Below are 14,429 nucleotides of genomic sequence, written 5' to 3' on the forward strand. Positions count from 1 at the left end.
GGCATTCTCTTTCACATCCTTTCTGTCCTTCGGTGCACATACCTTCCCTTTCTTTGCCCTTATAGTTCTGTTCTCATTTGTCTGTCTACCAGTCTACATGGTGGGTTCCTCTTTCTTTCCCCAATCAACCCTTGCTGCATTTCAAAACTACTCAAGAGAGAATAGAGGCATGGGCTGGGTAGGTATCCAACTCCACATTGTATTTTGTGATATTGGTGCTGAGACTCAGTAGGCTGTCCTGGTACTTAAGCTCCTTCTCATGGGTTGACGCCACACAACAATACTCTATTTTCAACCCTCAACTACCTGCAACAAATCTGCTTTCTGTCTCCTGATAACTACGCAACCCATCTACCAGTAACAATTAGGTAAGTTTCTTATTTCATCTCTGAAAATATTTTGTAAGTTCAAGGAAGTGACATGTTCCATGTTCTCAAGACTTCTGATATGCTTATAGCAGAGGTAGTTCCAGCCAAAGTCATTAAAGCCAAAGTGATTGATATTCACCTGTCACCAACACACCACAATTGGAGCTTCAATTCTGCAGTCTCCATGGTGTCTCCTTCGTACTCTCTCCTACCCGCCCCACTTTCAAACCGTCTCTTAATCTCACAGCTCTTCTAGATGATCTTATTTTTATGACTCTCTTCCTCATTAGTTTTTAAATTTGGAAGAGGTGTTACTACTTAGTATTAGGTATTATTTTTTGTTTGCATCCTGTCTTCTATGAAAGCACTAGTACCAGGTGTTGAGACTCTCCTCCGCTTTAGGTAGGCTAAGCCACTGACCCTATTGACTGTAATTAAACTCAACTCACTGTATATTCAACATTTAGTCGTTCCTGCACTTATAAGAATGTTGTGTGCACTGACACTTTTCTTCCTCTAGTCCTGGAAAACAGTGTCTTTAATAACCTCTTAGTATTACTTGGGATGCCTTTTAGGAAACCTAGATTCTCTACACCTGAGACCATCCTGAATGGCCTTAAATTTATTCACTTTTCCAATTAAATTTCTAATTTTCTTAGGGAACTTTAAAAATAATACAAGAAATTTGGGGAAAGTAATTCCCTATCTTCCATTTTTCTTTTCTCTAAACCCTGTTTCTTCCTGCCTGTTCTCCTCTTCATACTGCTTAAACATTTTGTCTATAAGCTGCAACAGATCAGAGTAGAGTAGATCTAGGCACTACAACACATACAACTGATCCTGCTAATGGATGCTCTGAACCAACTTGCTTATCTAACCACTCCCAAGGTATGCATGATCATTTGTATGTAAATTTGATTCCAAATTACCTAGAATCCCATCCCTCCCTGAAGCTCTGGCTCTCACCTAGCCCATATGCACCCTCAGATGCCTTTACCCCATCTTGCTTTCTGCAGTCAGGCTTCCCTCCCTCGGTCTCCTCACACTCTGATTTCATTACAAAAACTTGGTCCCATTCAAAGGACTGAAACTGGCACACATAGTGTTCAACTTCTCACTACCATGAACAAATAATTCCCAATTATTTTTTATCCAAATTATTCTGCTCTATGTCCAGAAAGTCTCTTATCTCAAAAGGTCTAATTACCCACTCTTAAAAGACTTTATCTGTGATTTCATTGCACTCTGATCTCAAAAAGAGAAAAGGAAAGGAAATCTTAATGTTATGATGTAAACTCTTTTCTAAAGATCTGTAGCTTGCTATTTAGATATGATTTAATATCGATATAGTATGGTTTAAATTTTTATAATACCAAAAGCAATCTACAGATTCAATGCAATCCCCATCAAAATACCAATCCAATTCTTCAAAGAGTTAGACAGAACAATTTGCAAATTCATCTGGAATAACAAAAAACCCAGGATAGCTAAAGCTATCCTGAACAATAAAAGAACTTCAGGGGGAATCACTCTCCCTGAACTCAAGCAGTATTACAGAGCAATAGTGATAAAAACTGCATGGTATTGGTACAGAGACAGACAGATAGACCAATGGAATAGAATTGAAGACCCAGACATGAACCCACACACCTATGGTCACTTGATTTTTGACAAAGGAGCCAAAACCATCCAATGGAAAAAAGATAGCATTTTCAGCAAATGGTGCTGGTTCAACTGGAGGGCAACATGTAGAAGAATGCAGATCGATCCATGCTTATCACCCTGTACAAAGCTTAAGTCCAAGTGGATCAAGGACCTCCACATCAAACCAGACACACTCAAACTAATAGAAGAAAAACTAGGGAAGCATCTGGAACACATGGGCACTGGAAAAAATTTCCTGAACAAAACACCAATGGCTTATGCTCTAAGATCAAGAATCGACAAATGGGATCTCTGCAAAGCTTCTGTAAGGCAAAGGACACTGTGGTTAGGACAAAACGGCAACCAACAGATTGGGAAAAGATCTTTACGAATCCTACAACAGATAGAGGCCTTATATCCAAAATATACAAAGAACTCAAGAAGTTAGACTGCAGGGAAACAAATAACCCTATTAAAAAATGGGGTTCAGAGCTAAACAAAGAATTCACAGCTGAGGAATGCCGAATGGCTGAGAAACACCTAAAGAAATGTTCAACATCTTTAGTCATAAGGGAAATGCAAATCAAAACAACCCTGAGATTTCACCTCACACCAGTGCGATTGGCTAAGATCAAAAACTCAGGTGACAGCAGATGCTGGCGAGGATGTGGAGAAAGAGGAACACTCCTCCATTGTTGGTGGGGTTGCAGACTGGTAAAACCATTCTGGAAATCAGTCTGGAGGTTCCTCAGAAAATTGGACATTGAACTGCCTGAGGATCCAGCTATACCTCTCTTGGGCATATACCCAAAAGATGCCTCAACATATAAAAGAGACACGTGCTCCACTATGTTCATCGCAGCCTTATTTATAATAGCCAGAAAATGGAAAGAACCCAGATGCCCTTCAACAGAGGAATGGATACAGAAAATGTGGTACATCTACACAATGGAATATTACTCAGCTATCAAAAACAACGAGTTTATGATATTCGTAGGCAAATGGTTGGAACTGGAAAATATCATCCTGAGTGAGCTAACCCAATCACAGAAAGACATACATGGTATGCACTCATTGATAAGTGGCTATTAGCCCAAATGCTTGAATCACCCTAGATCCCTAGAACAAAGGAAACTCAAGACGGATGATCAAAATGTGAATGCTTCACTCCTTCTTTAAATGAGTAAAAAGAATACCCTTGGCAGGGAAGGGAGAGGCAAAGATTAAAACAGAGACTGAAGGAACACCCATTCAGAGCCTGCCCCACATGTGGCCCATACATATACAGCCACCCAATTAGACAAGATGGATGAAGCAAAGAAGTGCAGACCGGCAGGAGCCGGATGTAGATCGCTCCTGAGAGACACAGCCAGAATACAGCAAATACAGAGGCGAATGCCAGCAGCAAACCACTGAACTGAGAATAGGTCCCCTATTGAAGGAATGAGAGAAAGAACTGGAAAAGCTTGAAGGGGCTCGAGACCCCAAAAGTACAACAATGCCAAGCAACCAGAGCTTCCAGAGACTAAGCCACTACCTAAAGACTATACATGGACTGACCCTGGACTCTGACCCCATAGGTAGCAATGAATATCCTAGTAAGAGCACCAGTGGAAGGGGAAGCCCTGGGTCCTGCTAAGACTGAACCCCCAGTGAACTAGACTATGGGGGGAGGGCGGCAATGGGGGGAGGGTTGGGAGGGGAACACCCATAAGGAAGGGGAGGGGGGAGGGGGATGTTTGCCCGGAAACCGGGAAAGGGAATAACACTCGAAATGTATATAAGAAATACTCAAGTTAATAAAAAAAATATTAGAACCTAAAGTATTAATTATATAAATCTATTATAATTTTAAAAATGCAAATTGTAGTAATTCTAGCTAAGAATTGAGGCAGCTAGGGATGAGATTAAGCTTTAACTGGACTCCTGTTTTATTTATGTGAAGTATAATTTAGAACAGAAAATTACAGACAGACAAAGATTGTTTAACTCTGATATGTTAGTGTTCAAACCTGTCAGAAAATTTCTGAGCATGGCAAGTAATATGCTTAAACTTATTATGACAGAGTCTCCCAAATCCTAGCAGTGACCCTCCTTAAAGTGTCCAGTGAGATATAAGCATCACAATAAGATCTACACCTGAATTTTGATATGCCATCCACTGCATAGCTCCATTACTGTGTGTATATATATTTGTGTGTGTTTGTGTGTGTATACATGTATTTATATATAATATTATATATAATATATAATATAGTAATACAATATATTATAATAATATTAATAATTAATACAATATATTAATAATTAATATAATAATATAATATAATATAATAATATTATATATTATATATTATATATTATATAGCATACATATATATAGCATATATATATGTGTGTGTGTGTATATATAATAGTCCTATCTACATGGCTGGCTCCCATCTATCCCTCTCAATGCCCTCTTTTGTACCAAACCTGTTGCATAGTGTATTTTCTAAGGAGCAAATCTTCGCATAGGCCTATCAATTACCCCATCAACTTTTTTATTTCATAACACTAAATGGTTTATGAATCTCTTATGAATGACATAGACTTACTGACTATGGAGTGAATACCCTAGACTCTTCTGTGGTAATATTGATTTTGTTGGGGCCAAAGGTCCCAAGTCAGTGTTAGTCTTTAGATGCCAGAACAAACAGGTCCTAAAATATTTTCTCTTGGGAAGGAACTTAGAGGGCTATTTTATATGTATATTTATATATTTTATATTTTGTCTATGCGGTGTAAGACAGTTAATTCCTCAATTTCCTGCTTGTTAACACTTTGGGCCAGATGCTGGCACTAGGTCATGTGAAGGGTACCTTTCAACACAATGTCCAGCATTGCTAAATTTAAAGCTATATGCTTGTGTTATATTTTTTGTGACTCATTGTCCTTAACCATATCATTAACCATAGGGCTATTGCCAAGCGATCGAAACTTTGATGATTACTAAACGCCTGTCTATCATTTTTTCTTTTGTTTTTCCCTTCTATTAAACACCTCAAATGCCATATGCAATACATCTCTCTGGAAAGTTTGAAGGCCATCAACCGGACATTAATGCTTCCTCTTGTGAATATCAGGAGCTGACTAGGAGAGGTAGTGAGAGTTGAGGGCAAGCATGCCCTCATAAGAATTAGTACCTATCATTTTGTACTAAAAAAGTTTTTCCATAAGTAGGATTAGGAACTCTGCAGCATATTTGTCTGGTCTCTGGGTCACCTCCTTCAATTTATCAAAAACCCTTCAATTTATCAAAAGGCCTTATGCAAGGCCCTTTGCGCGCTACCCAAGAGGCAATTTTCCAGACTGATAAGCCTATTTTTAAAGAAATCAGAAAGAAACAAAGGACATGAACAGTGTAAGAAAAACAGTCACCTGTAAAAAAAAAGACTTTAAATTGTATAACTGCTACTTGTGAATGGTGATTGAAGGAGACCAGAAGGTAATAGACCTTGACCTGCTAATAGGCACCACAGGCATATGCTAATGAAAGGAGCTGAAATCCCTTTTGTCAGTGATAAGAATGCTTTTTAATTCATCTTTTTATATATTTTATTGTAATTTCAGTTCTTATGCTCTTGTGCCAAAGCTGGCTCAAACACCCATGACTCAAGAGACAGCTATACTCTTCTGCTCTACCTAGTCAAGGTCCAGGGCAGATTCCCAAATGCTGTAGCCTGTGAGAGGCAGGGCTAGCTCTCCCACTTTCAAGACTCCCAGGCCACTTTTCCAAACTGAGATAATTGACAAGGTAATTAGAAAGGGGACATTACCTCCTTGTCAGAGTTAGCTCATAGCAGGCTAGGCTGGGTCAGCCCTCCAACATCGATGCCCCCCTACAGCGCCCCTACTAACAGGCTAGCTTCACTGCGATGCTCTATTAAGGTAGACAGCAAGATCTCCCACGTGCTTCAGCAGGTGAGTTGTGGGGCAAGCTTTCAAGAGCATCAGTGATGGGGAGAGAGTGAGGGGCAGGACCAGATCTGCACAGCATATGGACAGCTATATTGTCTTTGGTGCTGCCCAAACAACTATGATTGCCATGTATTCCAGTGGTAGTATGAGCCACAGACATTGACATTTAAGCTTGCTACTGTAAACCCAGAAACCCAGACATGGCCCTCAGAGAAACCTTGAGCAGGCACTTCACTATGGTCGCAGGTGTAGGGGCTGACTATTCAAAACAGGCTATTCCTCTCCACCCTGGTATATGCAGTTCCACCTAGATTAATAATGCTCAAACTGGTTCTCTACTCTTTCTCCACCCATTGGTAAACCATTCATTTGAACATTGTAATGGTTCCCACTCCAGGGAGAGCACACATCGTTCGGGCCTCTGGGGGACCTCTTCTCTCTGTGGTACATGGAAGTTGGTGAGTCTGTGGACATCTTCCCTGTCCTGTGTTGATTTTTTATGGGAACAAGTGTGGGTCTGTGTATCTTCTGCATACCCATACAGTACCATGGAGGTGCAGAGGGCTGGTCTGTGAGCATTTTTCACACCTGCACTGAAGTCATACCAGTTCTCAGGTCTCAAGAAGTTAGTAAGAAGTACTTCTGAGAAAGAGTAAAGATTCTGGAATTGGTCTCCCAGAGTCATGTACTAATAAAAATTGTGCCGTGCATGCATGTAATGAATATCCTGGGCAAAGAGTGATTTGGAGCTTGTTTGGAGCCCCAAAAACTGTTCAGCACCCACTGAAGCTAGAGCTTCAGTGTAATATACAAGGGATGAGGGCAAGTGTCATAGGGAAGGGCACCAGGCAAACTCCTATTGTACCAGCATATATGTAGCTGCACACACTTGTGGACACAAACAGATAAATAAATACTAATAGAATGTCATATTAGGTATATGATATTTTCTCAGGTACCCGATTGTATACTGTTTTTTGTCTAAGGGCCACAATTTGAGAAAACAGATTTCTTGGGAATAGAAACTATGAAGAATAATGGACAGAGTTGATTGAAATGATGATATAAGAAAACTGTATTTATTGACATGGAGTATAAGAAAATCCTATGACTGTAAACACAAATGCAGAAAAACACTTTTGCTGGTACCACATGTAAGCAATTTCTAGGAGATGCTTGCTTCTCTTGCCACAAGTATTTTTCTAAGTGATTCATACCACTTCTGACTTTTACCCTACTAGAGTGGATATTTGATCCAATAAGAATTCTGATTCTCCGGGCTGGGGATTTAGCTCAGTGGTAGAGCGCTTACCTAGGAAGCGCAAGGCCCTGGGTTCAGTCCCCAGCTCCGAAAAAAAGAACCAAAAAAAAAAAAAAAGAATTCTGATTCTCTGCATTATCCACTCAAGCTATTATGGTCCTAGGTGGCCATATTATGGCTATCTTTACCTTAACTTCCACTTTGGAACATACAAAGTCCTAAGTGCTTCTGGATTTGAGGCTAATTTTATGTAGTACAGTTAGTGTTTCATACTGATATTTTTGGTGCTAGCTCCCAAGAATGAGACACTTGGGACTACTCTTAATTATGTCAAGTCGCATATGCAAAAAAAATCAACTCCCTCAGTAATAAAAATGCTTTCTAAATGTCTGAAAGGCAACCAATAAGTGTGATATCAGCCTTTACTGATTTAGACATGTGTACAGTCTTGTTGGCCAGCAAATGATAATGAAGTAAACCACTCTTAAAATTGTGTTTCACAATATGCAATCCTCTAATGTAGTTGCTTTTACTTTTCATTTATATTTTAATATTTTAAAACAGACTACTTTAAGCTTACTTGATAAGTTTATTAAGTTTCACTTGTGCATCATATCACATAAGCTCCCAAGAATTCTACAGCAAATCCTGTCCTTTGCACCCTTTATTCATTTTTTTATACATGATTCTTCAGGAACATGGGCAAGTATCTTAAATGAGTCTCTAAATGTGAAGAATATTCAGAGATTATCATCATTCTATCTACATGAAAACAAACAAACGGACAAACAAACAAACAAACAAAAAACCTCACTTACAACAGAGCATTGGAAAAAAATGAAGCAAAATCTTGAGACACTCCCATTTAGTTAATAATAGAATTACATGAATGAGTGGTGAATTATTTTGAAATCCCTCATCATTCTGACCATCTTTCAAAAATGTCACAAGTAATGAGATATTAATGTTAAATATAAGCCAGATATACTAGAGCATGTGTAAATTTAATCTGTTTGCATCAATTCTTTTCAACCTATTAATGTTGGACAAAATAGAACGAGTATGAGGCACTTGTTTAATTATGTATGTAAAACCATTATATTTCCATCTCTTAGAGCTTTTCCACAGAGCTCTCCCTCATTATTCCATCAGTAGTTAAAGTAATAAATATGACTCCTGCTACTTCCTTGTTCTTTATATAACTTTCATGTCTTAGGAATCTTCCCCTTATGCTCGTTCTAAAATAATCTATAAAGTTTTGCATATCAAGGTGTGAGAATTCTTTACACAAGTGTAGAGACTCTCCCTTCAAATGACTACCTATTGTTCCCTGAATTTTCTCTATGAGAGTTCTTGGAAATGTTACACTTCTGATAGTAAGAATTGTTTTGTGCATCTTGTTATATTCGGGGTTTTGATGCCTGCATCAAATATAATGAGCAAGGTGGGAAGGGGGTTATTCTTTTTACACTTACACTTCACCAAATGAAGTGAGGACTGCAAGTCAAACAGGCCATGAAGCAAGAGCTGCTTCAAAGGACATGGAGTGATATTTCTCACTGGCTTGCTTCCCTGGGCTTGCTCAGCTTGCTTTCTTATAGAACCCAAGACTTCCAACCCAGGAATCGCACCGCCCACAATGGGTCCTCCTACCCGTGATCACTAATTGAGAAAATGTCTTACAGGTTGATCTCATGGTGACATTTCCTCAAGGGAGGCTCCTTTCTCTGTGACAACTTGTGTGAAGTTAACACATGAAACAAGCCAATAAACCTCACCTTGCTAGAGACCACCTAGATTTTACAAACAATGGAGTGGCTGAAGTAGTTAGATAATAGATGTATGTATAAGACCAAGTAAGAAGCTACTATTTCCAAACTCATAACCACATAATGTCAAAAAGGAGAAAAACCAAAATGTGGATGCATCTGTCCTTCTTAGAAGTAGGACCAAAATACCCACAGGAGAAAAAAAAAAAACAGGGACAAACTGTGGAGCAGAGACTGAAGGAAATACCATCCAAAGTCTGTTCCACCTGAGGATCCATCCCATATACGGCCACCAAACCCAGTCACTATTGCTGATGCCAAGAGATGCTTGCTGACAGGGGCCTGATATAGATGTCTCCTGAAAGCCTCTGCCAGAGCCTTACTGATATAGATTAAGATGTTTGTAACTAACCATCTGGCTGACCACAGGGACCCCAGTGCAGAAGTTAGAGAAAAAATGTAAGGAGTTTAAGGGATTTGCAACCCCAAAGGAAGAGCAACAATATCAACCAACCTGAAGCCAAAAATTCCCAGAGACTAAACTAACAACCAAAGAATACATGTGGGGGAACCATGGCTCCAGCCACATCCGTAGAAGAGTATGGCATTGTCTGGCATCAATAGGAGAAGAAACCCTTGGTCCTGTGAAGGCTCATTTCCCCAGTGTAGGGAAATGTCAGAATGTTGAGGTGGGAGTGGGTGGGTGGAAAGGGGAGAATCCTCACAGAAGCAGGGAAGAGGGGCATTGGAGAGGCGGGGATAAGAAAAAAGGATAATATTTGAATTGTAAATACAAAAACTATCCAATAAAAAAAAGACCAAGTGAGACACTACCATTTTCAACGTCTCAGTTATTTAGGTTGATGTTTTTATGCTTTTTGTTGTTATTGGCAGGGCTTGCATAGGACCTAACTTGTGAACTACTGTAAATGTTTCCATCATTTTGCAGTCTTGGTTCCATAGTCATAAAGTTGAATCTGCTGTCTCCTTTAGTTGAAGTAAATTTATTTTCCCATAGTACTCAGTATTTTAGTGCTGCAGAGAGGACCCAAGGTTTCAGATATTTAAACTTTCTTCAATGTTTCCCATACTTAGATATTTTTATTAACATTTTCTTCCTAGTGTCTTTACAAGGCTAGATGATTCTTTGTGTACACAATTAGGATGAAGAAAGGCTGAATGGGAGAAGAAGCACCTGTTTAGAGTTCCATTTGCAAGGAAATAACTGTTATCTGCCAGAGAGTCCATCAAACAAAACCCAATCCTGATCCATTCAGATCCTTCAGAGTTGTATTTTATACCATATGTGGCCCCCAGGAAATTAATGGCACAGGCACTATAGTGGTAACACTTTGAGGCAGGTGAGCCATTCCTCTTTCCTGACGGTTCTTTGGAAGCACAAAGAATAATTTCTTGTATACTTGTGGTGCTAGGTAAATAATCACCTAAGAGCAATAACCACCCAACACATGTTTTTCTGTTTTTTTTTTCCAGAAACAGAAATAAAACTGTCCCTCCTAACTCACTAAAGTCACATCACTTTGATTGACAGATCCTGCCAACCTTGAACTGATTGCAACTAGGTATTATTTATTATTGCCCAGTCAGAAAATTTCAAGACTACTACAATCTAAAGATATTTAGGCATTTGAATATTTCCCTATTGCCAAACAACTTAGACCCATAGGGCTTCACTTAGTTAATCACAGTTTTTTTATACTAAAATCAGAGTATGGGATAAGAATAAGTTAGTCAAAAGAGTGACTGTCCACATTATTTACTACAGGGTGTATCTACGGACTCTACCCTATACCACTCATCCCAAGGAATTTAGTTCCTTGAGCTTTTTCTTATTTCAGGGTATATGTTTACTCCCTGGATTATTGAGAAGAAATCATCTGACAATTATAAAAAATCCAACCACACACCTCCATGGTCAGAGATTTTTGTGTTCTCTTCATTTTTGCTGGAGATAAAAATTGACTAGGGTTTCCTAATAGTCTTCTCAGATCAGAAGGGGACTTTGACAACTCAGTACAATCATGTCTTTTCCCATGATTCTCTAACAAGTATTTTAACCTGAGTAGAGATCTTCTAAAATCCTGGATGTTAGTCCCCAAACAGTAATATTGGGAATTTTCATCATCTAGAAAATACCTGAGCTTATTTCTATGGAAGGACAAAAGACTGAGCCTTAGAAAGACCCAAATTAAGAAAGTTTTCCATTTTACATTAGGGATAGACTGAACCTAACTCTGCAATTCTACTAAGTATGATTTGTGTTAAATGTCTGAAAAATCCCCTGGGTCTTCAATTTTTCTTTTTATTCCTATTTAGAAATGTGTATCAGTGCCTTTTCATTATTAGACCTAGAAATGTCTTTCAGGAATAAAAACCTTCCACATCTGTTTTATCTGGTACCTATGTCTCTGCCAATATTCTTCGCTCTGTCCCTGATGAAATAGCTTCAACAATCATTTGAAAAGGAGAATGGAAGCAAGGATAGAAATATGATTTTGATATAAGAGAAGGAAAGTGGGTAGGAGAGTTGGGAAATATTGTCCTTCTGAATTTGCATGCCTATTTTCTTGTGAACTCACAGAAAATCCTATGCAAAACATGCAGAGATTTCACCATAAATGCTAATGAGACTACATTGTATAATTCCAGCTCTAATGAAACCTTGTGACAGAGTTCCAGGTTTCAGCAGTGAGTTGTCTGACTCATTCTCTTTTATATAAAATTATCTATAAAACTATTTCTGTTGTTCACTATTTGCTTTTGCCTTTGTTAATATTAAATTCCAAGGTGTTTTAGGATAGTATCAGTAAGAAAAATAGAACAGGAAATAAAATTACCTGGGTCAAAAAGAACAACATAGTTAATAAAATCATCAGAATGTCTTTTCCTTGACCACAGAGTCTCAGACAGAGACCCAAGCTGTGGATATGTAGAAAACCAACAAAGAAAAATCGGAATATATCTTTAATATTCTCTAGTGATAATATCAGTCTGAGTAAGTTTTTAAAAAGAAATGATACCAAAAAGTGTTTAGGAAACCAAGAGTCAAAGAATCTAAGGTTATCATCAGAATTCCTGTTGCATTTCTTGAAAAATATTGAAACAATAAGGATAGGGACTTTCTACATTCTAGATTTTGACCATCTTATCACACACAAGAGTGAAATGACTATAAAGAGCATGTTAGAAAGATATACATTAGAAAGAAAAGAAATAACATGGCAAGAAATAAGATATAATTCAACTTATATGTTTTTGCTTTGCTTGTCAATATCATGTAAAAATTAATTTTTCTAGATTTCATACTGTCTAGTATCTGTAACTACAAGTCTCTGATTGAAAGTACAATAAGGCCTCTGCTCCCTGCATAGCAAAACTTGGTCTAAGACAGCACAAGAGATGGGATTATTGAATCATTCAATATAAGTTTTACAAAGAAGTATAATTCTACCTGCATAATTATATCTTAGAAATTCTTTGAAATGCAAATAAGAAATGGTATAATTGTTGTTGTATGAAATGTTGCCTTTTGGAAACATTGTTCCTTCCTCTAAATGCACAGGCAGACAAAATATCCTCTGTGGTTCAAAGAAAATTTAAGCCTCTGTCCAGTGAAATTTATCTCCATGTCAACTGTTACACCCATCCTTCTCAGGCACTATTCCCTTTTGGAGTCAGTTTCCAGCATACAATCTACACAAAATTAAGTAAAATAAAATTTCGAGCACAGAAAAGCCTAGGTAAATGAAATGTCTGTTATATCCTTTGAGAACATTTGCAATGAATGAATGAACGATAGAAATAGATATTTCTTGGGGTCTGCAACCCTGTTTCTTGGATGCCAAGGTACAAGTTAATAACTATATACTTATGTACTGATGATCAGAACTAGTTGAACTGAATTAGTTTAAAAGAAACAAATGGTTGAAAGAAAGAAAGAAAGAAAGAAAGAAAGAAAGAAAGAAAGAAAGAAAAAAAGAGAGAGAGAGAGAGGGAGGGAGGGAGGGAGGGACGGAGGGAGGGAGGTAGGAAGGAAGGAAGAAAGAAAGAAAGAAAGGAAAAAAGAAAGAAAGAAAGAAAGAAAGAAAGAAAGAAAACAATGGATGGATGGATGCATGGATGGATAGATGGATAACTAAATGAATGGAGCCACAATATTTGTTTCCACAGGTATCTAGCATACTCCTTGATTATGGTGAAAACCAATTTCCCACTGATACAGAAAATAGAAGAAGAGGGGTTGGGGATTAAGCTCAGTGGTAGAGCACTTCCCTAGCAAGCACAATGCCCTGGGTTCGATCCCCAGCTCAGAAAAAAAAAAAAAACAAACAAACAAAAAAACGACTACAGAATGGGGTTGGGGATTTGGCTTGGTGGTAGAGCGCTTGCCTAGCCCTGGGTTCGGTCCCCAGCTCAAAAAAAAAAAAGAAAGAAAGAAAGAAAGAAAGAAAGAAAGAAAGAAAGAAAGAAAGAAAGAAAGAAAAAAGAAAATAGAAGAGTCACATAACTGTGTGCTTGAGCTTTATGGTAAACTTCGAGAATTAAGACTATAATATTCTAGAGATTCTTTCATTCCAAGCAAATTCAGTGAAGGGAGGAAAACTATAACTCATTTACAAAGGAACTGTTTGAGTTTGGTGCCTGCCCCCAAACCATGACACTGTTAACGATGCCATGTTGTGCTTGTGGACACGAACTGTCTTATGAAAAGCTCTACAAGCAACTGAATGAGACAGATACAGCACACCATTGGACAGAGGTCAGGGACCTTTATGAAAGAGTTAGGAGAAGGGTCAAAGGAGGTGAGGGGGATTGAAACCCATAATAAAAATTATTATCAACTAATACAGGCAATTCAGAGCTTCCAGAGACTAAGGCACCCACCAAAGAGCATAAGCGGGCTGGTCCCTTGCCCCCACCATGTATGATGTAGCAGAAGACAACCTTGTCTGGCCTCAGTGGGAGAGGATTCTTCTTCTAATCCCAGAGAGACTTGGTTCTACAGGGGAGGAGAGTACTGGAGGTTGCAGTGGTTGCATGAGGGAGCACTCTCTCAAGCCAAAGGGAAGCAAGTTTGGCATGAAGAGCTCTGGAATAGGGGACTGAAAAGTGGGACACCATTTGGAAGATAAATAACTAAAATAATTGTATTCAAAAAAGAATAGTAATGTTAAATTGGTCTTGGAATACTTTCTTGTCTTTTTTTCTACATCTCATATTAAGAAGTAGGTAAGGGAGTAGTAGAGTTTTGTGGTTAGTATGTTTATACATATTGTGAGGACTGAGTAGAAGAGCTATTCCTAATATTCACTGTTTCATTGTAAATGTAATATTTGTTTCAAACGTCAACTTCATTTTTGCATAAAGGAAGAAACAAATCCTACCATATATGAAATAATAAAATTA

The sequence above is a fragment of the Rattus norvegicus genome, chromosome 1 (assembly GCF_036323735.1).
Source record: "Rattus norvegicus strain BN/NHsdMcwi chromosome 1, GRCr8, whole genome shotgun sequence".
Lineage (NCBI taxonomy): Eukaryota > Metazoa > Chordata > Mammalia > Rodentia > Muridae > Rattus > Rattus norvegicus.